Source organism: Lethenteron reissneri, chromosome 67 (assembly GCF_015708825.2).
Source record: "Lethenteron reissneri isolate LAM-NWPU_2019-01 chromosome 67, ASM1570882v1, whole genome shotgun sequence".
In the NCBI taxonomy this organism is placed as follows: Eukaryota; Metazoa; Chordata; class Hyperoartia; order Petromyzontiformes; family Petromyzontidae; genus Lethenteron; species Lethenteron reissneri.
In genome coordinates this window covers 367,856-377,609 of record NC_083845.1, presented here as the reverse complement: position 1 = coordinate 377,609, position 9,754 = coordinate 367,856, and the positions used below count along the sequence as shown (strand labels likewise).

Genomic DNA, 9,754 nt, shown 5'->3' with positions numbered 1-9,754 from the left:
GCAGACGGTGCGTATTTTTTAATTAGCTTCTTGTTAATAGGATGTAACCTAATGCAGTATATTTCAGTGCAGTAATTAAATTTTGTTAATATGCCTGTCAATAAGTTACACTGAATACTTGTCTGATTGGGTTCGTACATGTAACCTTTTGTCTATAAGAGTCAAACATTGAATAAGTCATGTTAGGACATAGTGTGTGTTTTTCAAGTAACCTGTACAGATAACTCAGGTGAGACTCATTGTTCTTGTGATACAGGTCAAAGGGTACTTTTGTGTTTTCAGGAAGCATCTCCCTCTGGAGCAACTCATTGTCTTTGAAATAGGGAGCACACTCGGATCATTCATCAGTTACAAGGCAAACCACTCAAAAGTTACACGTAGAGGAGATACATTCTCAACAACACGAATTATAATTTTGTATTACGTGTTGACGTAGATTTTGTCGAATTAGGACGAGAAATGGTCCTTGCTGATTAACGTCTGGATGTTGACAACCATGGGGTTGAAGCAAGCCTGACCGCCTGCGGTGCCCCTCACAACCATTTACGGCCTTGGGCCAGGAAAGTCACGAAAACAATTCACACGAACGATGCATCCACGCAAACTCCCGATGCTCCGTTTTGAAGTTTGAAAATGAAACAACTTTGAATTGTATATTGTTTTGCATTTGATAATTGTATTTCTTCATTAAAAGCTGATATCATTTTCCATCTGGAAGACTTCATTGAAAACGATATTTCGTGTGAATTTTCTCTAGTCGTTAAGTAGATGGCCTTGCCGGGGTTCGGTTCGATGCGGACTTTCACCTGGTTGGGATCGAGGGGTGGAGATAAGGCGACACAGAGCTGGCCGTGCCAGAAGACCGCCGTCTGCAGATCGATTCCAACTGCTCCTCCGTCGTTCATGTAGGGGGCGCGTAGGTTTGCAGCGCCTCCTGCATGAAAAAGAAAGTGCAGCGTTCATCACAGATGAAGTTGTGCGCTTATATAAGAGTACTCGCGGGAAGTACCCGGCGTGAAATTTCCCACCTTTTATCGTAATATATAGGATACTAAGGCTAAGCACACCCGAGAATTGCACTTTTGTTGAAATATGAAGTTGCAAATATTTGTCCATTATTGGCCAAAAACGGCATAGGTTAGTATGCCGATTTTATATATTGGGACGTGCACATTTAATCATAACATTTTCAACTTTTAATCTAATACATGGCATACTCGGGCTAAATACAATGGAGCAATGCACTTTTGTCGACAAATAAGGCTGTGAAAGTTTGGCCAATTTTGGCCGATTTTATTTTTTTACTTTAAAATTTCATGATGAAATTTCCCACTCTTTTTTATGTAATCTATAGGATACTAAGGCTAAGCACACCCGAGGATTGCACTTTTGTTGAAATATGAAGTTGCAAATATTTGTCCATTATTGGCCAAAAACGGCATAGGTTAGTATGCCGATTTTATATATTGGGACGTGCACATTTAATCATAACATTTTCAACTTTTAATCTAATACATGGCATACTCGGGCTAAATACAATGGAGCAATGCACTTTTGTCGACAAATAAGGCTGTGAATGTTTGGCCAATTTTGGCCGATTTTATTTTTTTACTTTAAAATTTCATGATGAAATTTCCCACTCTTTTTTATGTAATCTATAGGATACTAAGGCTAAGCACACCCGAGGATTGCACTTTTGTTAAAAAATGAAGTTGTAAAAATGTGTCCATTATTGGCCAAAAACGGCATAGGTTAGTATGCCGATTTTCTATATTGGGATGTGAACATTTCATCATAAAATGTTCGACTTTTAATCTAATACATAGCATACTAAGGGTAAATACAATTGATTAATTAACTTTTTGTTGAAAAAGAAAGCTATGACAATTTGGCTTATTTTGGTTAAAACCGGCATAAGTATGCCGATTTTATTTTTGGGGCGTGAAAATTTAATCGTGAAATTTCCCACTTTTAAAGTAACATAGAGCATACTAATGCTTAACAAAATGGAGGAATTCACTTTTTTTTGGAAAATCTAGCTATGAAAATGTAGCAAATGTTGGCCAAGAACGGCATTGGTATAGTATGCCGATTTGATCTCTTTACTTCAAATTTCATGGTCAAATTTCCCACTTTATAACGTAATATATGGGCTACTCAGGCTAAACACAACCAAGGAATGCACTTTTCGTTGAAAAATAATGCGAGGAAAATTGGACCAATTTTGCCAAAAAACGGCCTAGGTTATTGTATGGCGATTTTCCTTTTAAGGACGTGAAAATGTCATCGTGAAATGTCGCCAGCGGTGTGCTGGAGAGCCAAGCCACGACGTCTACAAAGTGCTGCTCACAGCGAGTAGCAGCACCGGTGGAGGTCGTCACGGCACACACAGAGGGGGTGGGTGGCCAGCACCACGCCCGGCCGCCTTTGTCTCCCCAGTGCTGGCGATGTTGACACACCGCACCGGGGACTCGTTTGAGGCCGTTTCGACACTGCCGCTCCCTTTCTGTCAACAAACTTGAACTCTAACCCCGCTCTTTGACGTCACCGCTCAGCGTGACCTCATCGGCATCAAACGCCAGGGGGAGGTGTTCCCCGTAAGTGACGTCATGTCACCTGCTGCCGCGTGACGTCGCGAGGGACCAGGAAGTTGCCGCTCCGCCCGTGAACTGCAATCCGAGGTGAGAAATCATCATCGCGGTTGTAGTTGTGGTGGGGGTGGTGGTTGTGGTATTTGTGCTGATGGTTGTTGTGGTGGTGGTGGTGGTGGTTGTTGTGTACCGAGGTAGAGCCTCGCTCTCTCTCTCGTAGGGATGTCATTTGAGTAGCAGCGAGCATGGAAGCGATGTCCACGTTGGAACTATACAACGCGGGGCCTTGCCTCCTGCCCTCGCCTGATCGCGTTTGCTTCAATTCTCTCGCTTAGAGTTTTTTGTTTGTGTTCCGACTGCAGGTATTGTGGTCTATGCAAACATGACTTTTTGTAAAAAAGGTGTCAGTTTTCTTGCCAGATAGAAGAATAAAAAAACAATTATATCTCGCTTAAGTTGAATTTGTCTTCACCCGGCTCGCCACTTTGTAACTTTGTTTTACTTTAAATATGCACAGTTTTTATTTTTACCAGGCCAAGCCCGCTTGAGCTGCTGTACCGCTCTTGTTTTCACAAGCGACCTGCCCACAACAACAATAACAACAAGGTGAGGCTTGTCAACAGCGTGGCGGTGTTCACTCTAGACGCGTGGCGGTGCTCACTCTAGACGCGTGGTGTTCACTCTAGACGCGTGGTGGTGTTCACTCTAGACGCGTGGTGGTGTTCACTCTAGACGCGTGGCGGTGTTCACTCTAGACGCGTGGTGGTGTTCACTCTAGACGCGTGGCGGTGTTCACGCTAGACGCGTGGCGGTGTTCACTCTAGACACGTGGCGGTGTTCACTCTAGACACGTGGCGGTGTTCACTCTGGACCCGTGGCAGTGTTCACTCTAGACGTGTGGTGGTGTTCACTCTAGACGCGTGGTGGTGTTTACTCTATACGCGTGGCGGTGTTCACTCTAGACGCGTGACGGTGTTCACTCTAAACGCGTGACGGTGTTCACTCTAGACACGTGGCGGTGTTCACTCTGGACCCGTGGCGGTGTTCACTCTAGACGTGTGGTGGTGTTCACTCTAGACGCGTGGTGGTGTTCACTCTAGACGCGTGGTGGTGTTCACTCTAGACGCGTGACGGTGTTCACTCTAGACGCGTGGCGGTGTTCACTCTAGACGCGTGGTGGTGTTTACTCTAGACACGTGGCGGTGTTCACTCTAGACGCGTGGCGGTGTTCACTCTAGACGCGTGGCGGTGTTCACTCTAGACACGTGGCGGTGTTCACTCTAGACACGTGGCGGTGTTCACTCTGGACCCGTGGCGGTGTTCACTCTAGACGTGTGGTGGTGTTCACTCTAGACGCGTGGTGGTGTTTACTCTATACGCGTGGCGGTGTTCACTCTAGACGCGTGGCGGTGTTCACTCTAGACACGTGGCGGTGTTCACTCTAGACACGTGGCGGTGTTCACTCTAGACGCGTGGCGGTGTTCACTCTAGACACGTGGCGGTGTTCACTCTAGACACGTGGCGGTGTTCACTCTAGACACGTGGCGGTGTTCACTGGACGCGTGGCGGTGTTCACTCTAGACGTGTAGTGGTGTTCACTCTAGACGCGTGGTGGTGTTCACTCTATACGCGTGGCGGTGTTCACTCTAGACGCGTGGTGGTGTTCACTCTAGACACGTGGTGGTGTTCACTCTAGACACGTGGCGGTGTTCACTCTAGATGCGTGGCGGTGTTCACTCTAGACACGTGGCGGTGTTCACTCTAGACACGTGGCGGTGTTCACTCTAGACACGTGGTGGTGTTCACTCTAGACGCGTGGTGGTGTTCACTCTAGATGCGTGGCGGTGTTCACTCTAGACGCGTGGCGGTGTTCACTCTAGACGCGTGGTGGTGTTCACTCTAGACGCGTGGCGGTGTTCACTCTAGACACGTGGTGGTGTTCACTCTAGACGCGTGGTGGTGTTCACTCTGGACGCGTGGTGGTGTTCACTCTAGACACGTGGCGGTGTTCACTCTAGACGTGTGGTGGTGTTCACTCTAGACACGTGGTGGTGTTCACTCTATACGCGTGGCGGTGTTCACTCTAGACGCGTGGTGGTGTTCACTCTGGACGCGTGGTGGTGTTCACTCTAGACGCGTGGCGGTGTTCACTCTAGACACGTGGCGGTGTTCACTCTGGACGCGTGGCGGTGTTCACTCTAGACGTGTGGTGGTGTTCACTCTAGACACGTGGCGGTGTTCACTCTGGACGCGTGGCGGTGTTCACTCTAGACGTGTGGTGGTGTTCACTCTAGACACGTGGCGGTGTTCACTCTGGACGCGTGGCGGTGTTCACTCTAGACGTGTGGTGGTGTTCACTCTAGACACGTGGTGTTCACTCTAGACACGTGGCGGTGTTCACTCTGGACGCGTGGCGGTGTTCACTCTAGACGCGTGGTGGTGTTCACTCTAGACACGTGGCGGTGTTCACTCTAGACGCGTGGTGGTGTTCACTCTAGACACGTGGCGGTGTTCACTCTAGACACGTGGCGGTGTTCACTCTAGACACATGGCGGTGTTCACTCTAGACACGTGGCGGTGTTCACTCTAGACACGTGGCGGTGTTCACTCTAGACGCGTGGTGGTGTTCACTCTAGACGCGTGCGGTGTTCACTCTGGACCCGTGGCGGTGTTCACTCTAGACGTGTGGTGGTGTTCACTCTAGACGCGTGGTGGTGTTCACTCTAGACGCGTGGTGGTGTTCACTCTAGACGCGTGACGGTGTTCACTCTAGACGCGTGGCGGTGTTCACTCTAGACGCGTGGTGGTGTTTACTCTAGACACGTGGCGGTGTTCACTCTAGACGCGTGGCGGTGTTCACTCTAGACGCGTGGCGGTGTTCACTCTAGACACGTGGCGGTGTTCACTCTAGACACGTGGCGGTGTTCACTCTGGACCCGTGGCGGTGTTCACTCTAGACGTGTGGTGGTGTTCACTCTAGACGCGTGGTGGTGTTTACTCTATACGCGTGGCGGTGTTCACTCTAGACGCGTGGCGGTGTTCACTCTAGACACGTGGCGGTGTTCACTCTAGACACGTGGCGGTGTTCACTCTAGACGCGTGGCGGTGTTCACTCTAGACACGTGGCGGTGTTCACTCTAGACACGTGGCGGTGTTCACTCTAGACACGTGGCGGTGTTCACTGGACGCGTGGCGGTGTTCACTCTAGACGTGTGGTGGTGTTCACTCTAGACGCGTGGTGGTGTTCACTCTATACGCGTGGCGGTGTTCACTCTAGACGCGTGGTGGTGTTCACTCTAGACACGTGGTGGTGTTCACTCTAGACACGTGGCGGTGTTCACTCTAGATGCGTGGCGGTGTTCACTCTAGACACGTGGCGGTGTTCACTCTAGACACGTGGCGGTGTTCACTCTAGACACGTGGTGGTGTTCACTCTAGACGCGTGGTGGTGTTCACTCTAGATGCGTGGCGGTGTTCACTCTAGACGCGTGGCGGTGTTCACTCTAGACGCGTGGTGGTGTTCACTCTAGACGCGTGGCGGTGTTCACTCTAGACACGTGGTGGTGTTCACTCTAGACGCGTGGTGGTGTTCACTCTGGACGCGTGGTGGTGTTCACTCTAGACACGTGGCGGTGTTCACTCTAGACGTGTGGTGGTGTTCACTCTAGACACGTGGTGGTGTTCACTCTATACGCGTGGCGGTGTTCACTCTAGACGCGTGGTGGTGTTCACTCTGGACGCGTGGTGGTGTTCACTCTAGACGCGTGGCGGTGTTCACTCTAGACACGTGGCGGTGTTCACTCTGGACGCGTGGCGGTGTTCACTCTAGACGTGTGGTGGTGTTCACTCTAGACACGTGGCGGTGTTCACTCTGGACGCGTGGCGGTGTTCACTCTAGACGTGTGGTGGTGTTCACTCTAGACACGTGGCGGTGTTCACTCTGGACGCGTGGCGGTGTTCACTCTAGACGTGTGGTGGTGTTCACTCTAGACACGTGGTGTTCACTCTAGACACGTGGCGGTGTTCACTCTGGACGCGTGGCGGTGTTCACTCTAGACGCGTGGTGGTGTTCACTCTAGACACGTGGCGGTGTTCACTCTAGACGCGTGGTGGTGTTCACTCTAGACACGTGGCGGTGTTCACTCTAGACACGTGGCGGTGTTCACTCTAGACACATGGCGGTGTTCACTCTAGACACGTGGCGGTGTTCACTCTAGACACGTGGCGGTGTTCACTCTAGACGCGTGGTGGTGTTCACTCTAGACGCGTGGCGGTGTTCACTCTAGACACGTGGCGGTGTTCACTCTAGACGCGTGGTGGTGTTCACTCTAGATGCGTGGTGGTGTTCACTCTAGACGCGTGGTGGTGTTCACTCTAGACGAGTGGTGGTGTTCACTCTGGACGCGTGGTGGTGTTCACTCTAGACACGTGGCGGTGTTCACTCTAGACGTGTGGTGGTGTTCACTCTGGACGCGTGGCAGTGTTCACTCTGGACGCGTGGCGGTGTTCACTCTAGACACGTGGTGGTGTTCACTCTAGACGCGTGGCGGTGTTCACTCTAGACAAGTGGCGGTGTTCACTCTAGACGCGTGGCGGTGTTCACTCTGGACGCGTGGCGGTGTTCACTCTAGACGCGTGGCGGTGTTCACTCTAGACGCGTGGCGGTGTTCACTCTAGACGCGTGGCGGTGTTCACTCTAGACGCGTGGCGGTGTTCACTCTAGACGCGTGGCGGTGTTCACTCTAGACAAGTGGCGGTGTTCACTCTAGACACGTGGCGGTGTTCACTCTAGACACGTGGCGGTGTTCACTCTAGATGCGTGGCGGTGTTCACTCTAGACACGTGGTGGTGTTCACTCTAGACGCATAGCGGTGTTGACTCTAGACGCGTGGTGGTGTTCACTCTAGACACGTGGTGGTGTTCACTCTAGACGCGTGGTGGTGTTCACTCTAGACGCGTGGTGGTGTTCACTCTAGACGCGTGGCGGTGTTCACTCTAGACGCGTGGCGGTGTTCACTCTAGACACGTGGTGGTGTTCACTCTAGACGCGTGGCGGTGTTCACTCTAGACACGTTGTGGTGTTCACTCTAGATGCGTGGCGGTGTTCACTCTAGACACGTGGTGGTGTTCACTCTAGACGCATAGCGGTGTTGACTCTAGACGCGTGGTGGTGTTCACTCTAGACACGTGGTGGTGTTCACTCTAGACGCGTGGTGGTGTTCACTCTAGACGCGTGGTGGTGTTCACTCTAGACGCGTGGCGGTGTTCACTCTAGACACGTGGTGGTGTTCACTCTAGATGCGTGGTGGTGTTCACTCTAGACGCGTGGCGGTGTTCACTCTAGACGTGTGGCGGTGTTCACTCTAGACGCGTGGCGGTGTTCACTCTAGACACGTGGCGGTGTTCACTCTGGACGCGTGGCGGTGTTCACTCTAGACGTGTGGCGGTGTTCACTCTAGACGCGTGGCGGTGTTCACTCTAGACGCGTGGCGGTGTTCACTCTAGACACGTGGCGGTGTTCACTCTAGACACGTGGCGGTGTTCACTCTGGACGCGTGGTGGTGTTCACTCTAGATACGTGGCGGTGTTCACTCTAGACACGTGGCGGTGTTCACTCGAGACGCGTGGCGGTGTTCACTCTCTACATGTGGAGTGGGGACAACTGGGGGATCTGGAGGGAAATCTACGCGACCACTGGAAGAGAGAGAGAGACGCAAACTCCAAATATACAGCAGGCGTCAGGGTCGGGATCGAACCCACAATTTCCTGTATGCCAGGAGAGGTAGTTAACACCACGGGGAGAGAGAGACACGCAGCATCGGCTGTGTTGATTGATCCTCAATGAATTACTTGGTGGAGTGAGGAAGCATTTATACTGAGCAGGTGAAGGTGGCCAGGCGTGGGTCTGGACACACCACCACCTGTGAACCATGCCAGTGTGTGACGGTGGTGGAGCCAGTGGGGGTGGGGTGGCACGTACCCCCCCAACGATCCCATCTAAATCCCTAATTTCGATAGGATCATTGGGGTTTATTAGTAACTAGCTTCACTACCCGGCTTCGCCCGGGACTTGGATTCTTGTCATGGATAAATTTAATATTCCCTTATATTTCACTGAAAACCCCTGAAAAAAATGTATGCTTGCAAGAAAGAAAAGCCGAAACACATCAATTTACCTAAATCGGATTTTTTCATTCAAGGAAATTCAACCGTAACCCACTTCTACGTAAGGTCGATTTTGGCAACTCGGGAAGGGAATGACGTGGCGAGCTGAAAATAGTCGTGTTCGCTTTGAAATTCCAGACAGCATAAGCTGTGAAAATTTCATGACGCCAGAGCTCAGCGTTGGAGAGTTTTTGCTGCTTCACACAAACAAACAGGTGTAATTTCTGCTTTATATTTAAGATGGCAGTTGTACCCGTTCTTCGCACGGATTTGTATTGAAACTCCGATAAGCCAATGCCTTTGTAGAGTAGTAAATAATGACGTTGCGTCACGCTCGCCCTCCGGTGCAGTGACGGCAGAGAGTGACGTCATGCACGGCGGGTGGGACGGTGACATCATATTTAGGGTGGGACCTGTGAGGTTGGAAGTTGGGACCCAGGGTAGGGGGAAATTAGCGCCAGGCTAGAGTAGCCTGTGTGAGTGCTAGGAATCCCCAGTACCCTTCCCCTGGGGTGTGGAGTGTGAGTAGAGATGGGAACGTGTGCCTGCAGTGGGAACAGCCCAGCCGCCGCCGAAGGAAGGCTAGAGGGTTAGAAGCCCAACCTCGTCGCCGGGCGGTGATGGCGTGCCCCCGCCCGGGGCAGACGAGGGGAAGCCGTGCCGGGGCGTAGAATAATGGGAGACAGTTCCACGTGCAGGCCAGAGTTCTGACACGCACCATAACGGGGGCAGGCGTCGGGTGTGGAGTGTAGACAGTGAGTGTTTAGTACTCAGAGTGTAAATGACATGTGAAGAGTGGTTAATAAACAACTGGCGCAAGCCCTTACATGAAGTTCCGTCTCCGTGTGGATCTACAAGTCTCCAGTGGTGTCAAGAATAACCACACAACACCTTCATCGGCCTCAACACCTTCAGCGAGCGCGATGCCGATCACACGCGTCGAATAAAAAGCAAGGGACAAGGCCTTGCCTACTAACAACTCCTTACTAACAACTCCT

The 9,754-nt window shown here is 51.2% G+C and overlaps 1 protein-coding gene across 1 annotated transcript in view; it reads left to right on the top strand.

Annotated features, from left to right (window-relative positions):
• The first annotated feature begins 2,769 nt into the window (after positions 1-2,769).
• LOC133360085 (zinc finger protein 271-like) overlaps positions 2,770-9,754 on the top strand; it is a 37,456-nt gene continuing 30,471 nt past the window's right edge. The window contains exon 1 of the mRNA XM_061578674.1: positions 2,770-3,197. The gene's annotated coding sequence lies outside the window, so the exon portion shown is untranslated. The remainder of the gene's footprint in view (positions 3,198-9,754) is intronic.